General features: G+C 31.8%; 1 pseudogene; it reads right to left on the reverse strand.

Moving 5' to 3' along the window:
* Nucleotides 1-4,102: 4,102 nt before the first annotated feature.
* Nucleotides 4,103-4,646, reverse strand: LOC110410291 (phospholipase A1-IIgamma pseudogene; annotated as a pseudogene).
* Between the last annotated feature and the right edge of the window lie 1,197 nt (nucleotides 4,647-5,843).

Below are 5,843 nucleotides of genomic sequence, written 5' to 3' on the forward strand. Positions count from 1 at the left end.
AGGACCTGCACTCAATGGAGGATCGAATTGTATGTCGACTTTTTGGCATCAACTTCGTAAAATTATGATCTTTTAGCTTCTGTCATTTTTTTCATGTAGCATTTAGGAAGTTTTTGAGTTTGTTTAGTGTTTGTTCATGTATTTCTAACTTATTTGCTATTCTAATTTCTCTCATTGTGTAGGGTCTATCGATCAATATGTTGGTGTGCTTAATAATGATTATCATGAGGATGATGTTAGTATTGATAGGGAACACAGTGGTGGTGATGGTGATGACCACCATTGAGTTGATGATCTTGGAGATGATGATCGTTGTGTTAATGAACATGTTGACCAAGGTGTGGGAGGTGTTGGGAACCCTAAGGCGGTTGATGAATAGACAAGTGATGAGAAGCCAACTGGTGCATATTCACCCATGGTGCTGACGTGTTACAAATGATTGTGTACATCCCTCATGCTCAAAGCACACATCCTCCTTAGACCCCTTATCCAATTCTCAGCATATAGCGAGTTGATACCACAATAGTGAAGTAGCCTCATAGTAACAAGTCACTGACATCTACAACTAACTCGTCTAATGTCTAGCGTGGCGTGACATTAAATGGAGATGTGACTGAAGTGGCATCGATGAAGTGACTGAAGTACAAGGCCAGCTTGTACGTGGACCTATTTTCACTCTCGCGTAAGGGTAAAGCATCGATGAAGAAAATATACGAAGAGTTCAAGAAAGACCCGACCGTTGTGTAAGCTAAAAACATTATATTTCATCCATTTGTGTTTCCAAACAATTGATTTTAATGACCTTTTGACACCAATATTTTATATGTGTAGGTGTAACACTGGCATCAGCAGGGAGCAAGGGTCAACATTTTCATGAAATTAGAGAACCTCAAAGTTTGGATGACTAAATAACACATCGATGCATGCCTTAGCATCTTGTGTAAATGTCATGATGGCCCCAACAATGAGTCGTTCAAGTAACGTGTAGCATTATTGACATAGTATTCTCCATAAGTTTATTATAATGACTTTCAATTATGAAAATATGTCAATGTTGTTTAATTCATGGCGTGTAACAACTGAGAATATGATTGACAAGACATGGTCTATCTATTGTGCACTGAAGAAGAGGTCACCAACATTGTGAAGGTGTTCGACTCAAAGAATAAGAAAATTCCACGAGATTTGTGATCTTGTGTGAAGAGTGACAAGCCTTTGTGGGGCACAAAATGAAAAGACATTGATATGATCCTCGCACATTGCAGTGTTGGTGACCATTAGCTTGTTGTGCATATCAACTTAGTTGGGTAGGAGATTCTGAAATCCCACCATATGTAAAAAGGTAAGTTAAGAAACCCTTAGGTGAGCATACAGATTACATATTTTGAATATAAAACTCATTTCTAATCTTCAAAAGAATTGTTTAGCTGTTTGTCACTTTTGAAGCAAAAAATTTTCTAAGTTTGGAAAGAGTCAAAATATGTGATTTTTATAAAATAATCTTTTGGAATTAAAAAATGACGATAATAATTTTCTTGATTTTTAGATGATCAAAAATAATTTTTTCATAATTTTTGGAGTACGATTGCTATGGTAAATGAGAACCATAAATTTAAATCTAATAAAACTTTTTCGATTTGGTTCTTGAAACCAAAATTTAAACTTTGATTGGTTTGGATTTTGATTTTTTTTTTATATTTTTATTGAATCCTAATAGGGAGTTGTTTGCATATTTACATTAAATATCTTAAGTAAATAGGGAGTAAAAAATAAATAGGGCATTTACTTAAATGGTATTTAATGTAAATAAGTTTTGTAGGCTTTTATGGACAATCTACTTCGGAAGCTGCATTTTATCTCAAATGTATCAATACATGTTCATGATGTATCGATACATTTAGCACAGAAAAGGTTTTTGATGAACATGTATCGATACATGTTCATAATGTATCGATACATGTTCATAATCCATATTTACTACTCAAGTGACTCAATATCAACTAGTCATGCGATTCTAATCTTAACGGTTCACGCGATTCCATATTTCCTAGTTACGTGAATCCAAATCGATTAGTCACACGATTCCATATTAACTAGTCATGTGATTCCAAATTTAGTAGTCGCGTGATTCCATATCAAATAGTCGAGTGATTCAATATCAACTAGTCACACAATTCTATATCCACCATTTACGCAATTCAATATCAATTAATTACATGACCATGTCACGCAATGCAATTCAACATGTCTTATAGGCTATAAAGTTAGGGGGTTCGCATATGCAAACTCATGAACTCTAGCATGTAAATTGCGTAAAACACTAATAGAATTTACAATATGAATAAAAAAAAACAATGTTGTTATTGGACCCGTATGCTTGTCACATCACCATCACTTAAGAACAATGATACAGAAATGCAAAAGCTAACAACAAAAGATTTAAAGTATAAAAAAAGAAAGATGAAAAAGAAGAAAGAAGAGTCATCCTTATAATCATCCTCCCATACACAAAAATGAACAAATGGAGAAAAAGAAAAAGAGAAGTGGACACAAAGCTATTTTGGTTTTTTATGAGTTTTTTGTTTTTTTTTCTTTCTTTAGTTGGTGGGATTGCTGCAAAAGATTTCCAAAACCTTGATAACTACAGCCCTAATGATGTGGTAGTGGTATACAGTTGTTGCAAAAACTCCGACAAAAGGAACAATCCAAAAAACTCAAAAAAAAATATTGTTACACACCATGTTCAAAAATTATTGTTGTATATTATGTTGAAAAAAAAATTACTACACGTCATATTTAAAAATTATTATTACACATTATGTTGAAAAAAATATGTTACACGTCATTTTTAAAATGTTTAACTCTAAAAGTTTATGTCTTAGTGAAATACAAAGAAGCCAAGTTACATGCCATGTTAAAAAAAAATTTGTTACGCTGAAAAAAAAATTATTACACATTAAGTTTAAGGTGTTTAACTTTAAGAGTTTATATTCTAGTGAAATACAAAAATATGGACCAAGTTATAGGCCATATTAAAAAAAAGTTACATTGAAAATAAAGGTTGTTACATGCCATGATTATAGTGTTTAATTGCAAGAGTTTATATTTTAGTGAAATACAAAAATAGAGACCAAGTACCATGTTGAAAAAAAAAATTGATACATGCCATGTTAAAAAAAAAATGTGTTTAAGGTGTTTAATTCTAATAATTTATGTTCTAATGAAATACAAAGATAAAGACCAAGTTACACAACATATTGAAAAAAAATTATTGCACGTTATGTTGAAAAAAAAATTATTACATAGTGTTTAAATTAGAGAGTTTATATTTTAGTAAAATACAAAAATAAAAATTAAGTTATATGCTATGTTTAAATCATGTAATATTTAATAGATTTGTTGCAAGCCAAGTGCATTAGAGTTGTTACATGCAAATATGGCATGTAACAATTTGCATGTAACAACTTTGAGCAGTGTTTTAATTTACAAATTTCACTTATATAGCTTTAAGTCATCAACTTTGGATTCTGTGAATGTAAATCAATAAACCCAAAAACATGTATTGATATCATCTCTATTTTTTGCTTTGTAAATCAATGACAATATGATGAGAAATAAATAGAGATAGTGATGGTAGTAAAATTAGAAACAGCTGGATAGTTGGAGAGAGAAATTAAGAGCATAGTAAATGGATGCGGGAGAGAGAAATCTATAAAATTAGAGAAAGTTAGATGGTGAGAGAGAAATCAAGAGCACAACAGATAGATGACGGAGAAAGAAATCAATAGGGAAAATTGTGATAAATGGTTTAATTTATCTGAAATGGCTTCAAGAAATTTTTGTCAAATAATGAAAAAATTAAGTAAAAATAGTTAAATTTATATTAAAGGTTATTTTTGAAATGGCGTTACAAAATTGACCATTTTTCATAATTTCCTATTTTAAAATTTGGTCATCGTGCATCTTAATTCGAAATTGTAATTTTATTTAATGAGTAGTATATTTTAATATATATACATATATATATGAATAAAAATATAAGTACATGGACGGACTATGCTTAAGTTTAAAAAGGTTAGGCCCGGTCAAACTCACATCAAGGTCAAGATTTTACCTGGTCTCTGGCACTGGTCTGGCTGTAAGGAGAGTTGGAGCTACTCCCAGTATAAAGAGAGAGAAAGCCAGATGCACCAGAGGATCATTGTCCTCTCCAAATAGCTCCGAAGCTGAAGTTGGAAAAACTGTACATTGTTAATCCACTCCGAGTCTGTCATGGTTCCTCTCCAAGTAACCAAAATATCCCTCCTTCCCAGAATAGCCTTTCCTTCATCTGTGGTCACTGCCACATAGCCAAACCAAGCGGACTGTACAATATCTGAGGCGGCATAAAAGAAGTTGGTCACGCTGTACTTGAACTGATTTCCAATTTCGAGACCTGCCCTGGAGAAAAACTCATCTGCTGGATATAGGCTATGTCCAAACCCCCTCGATGCCTTTGTATCATTAAAGAGATCTCCAACGGCTCCACACCTGTCACCATAGTGAATTATATAGCGGCGGAGGTCAAGATCGAGAGGATGCAATATATCCTTCCAATCATTCTTTCCACTGAGATCCCTCCAGCGAGATGCTATAGAGTTACCCATCACTATTTTAAGCTGATCGGTACTCCTCAAAACCCTTTTGTGATTTCTGATGAAGATGCGACTCCCAACAACTTCTGCGTGCTTCATATACAGCACTCTCCCCTTGAAAAACCGATATTAAACTAATGGTTTGATAAATACCGAGAACATTTTAACATGCAAACATTTGTTCATTCATACTTGTTTAGTAGTTGTTTTGGCTTTTTCGATGCCAAAGTCCATAGTAGGATAAATATCCACTCTTTTTTCCTTCACTGAAAGACAAAATAAACCTAATATATTAATAGAAGATAAACATATCTTCTCATGTCATTGAATATAGCCATGAGCCATTTGATTACGTTTGTGTTATTTTTCAGCATTTTTACGACCCCAACTCCTTAACAGGAGTGTTGCCTCTACAAGTCAATGCAATAATTGATACAAGTAATTATTTCTAAAATGAATTCATAAGTCATACTAAACTTGTATCTCGTGAATAACAATTTAGAATTCAATATTAACTGAATGAAATTTTAAAGTTGAACGGTTGATATGTTTTCTTGGAAAATGAATCATGATATTTATCATAACTAATAAGCTCATTCAATCATTAATTATGAACTCGTTGACAAAAGATGTTGTGAATTTAGACTTTCCTCTACTTGGAACTACATTACTTTGCCACACTATTTTATTTGGAATGAGTTTTTTCTAGTTATTAATTATTTTGTCTAACATGCAATTGCACTACACTAGATTTGCTATAATTTAATTGTATTTTCTTTAAATTTAGTTTTTAAAACTGTTGCATTTAAATGTGGTGTGTCCACATAGCATGCAAATGTATTAATTATTTGTGGATAATTAAGTAATATTCAATTGATTAATATTAGATATTGTTCTGATATAACTTAATTGAATGTTTGAGATAGGATATAAATTTAAATTTAATTTGTTTAAATTTAAATTATCTATCCATTATATTTAAATTTAATTTGTTTAAATTTAAACATAATATCCTATCTCTATATCCCTAATACGTCTATAAATAGTGCATAAATGTACTAGTTTCAAAACACAGAAAAAGAGTGAATGTGAGTTCTTCTGTAAGTCAGAAAAACCAGAAAAAAAAACTTTTTTCTCTTTTTCTTTCTCTTCATTCTTGAGACACCATCAAAGGCTTTGAAATGTGTAATTCCTTGTGGAAGACTCTAG

This window comes from Theobroma umbraticum, unplaced genomic scaffold (genome assembly GCF_002168275.2).
Source record: "Theobroma umbraticum cultivar Fairchild unplaced genomic scaffold, ASM216827v3 scaffold_56.0, whole genome shotgun sequence".
Classification (NCBI taxonomy): domain Eukaryota; kingdom Viridiplantae; phylum Streptophyta; class Magnoliopsida; order Malvales; family Malvaceae; genus Theobroma; species Theobroma umbraticum.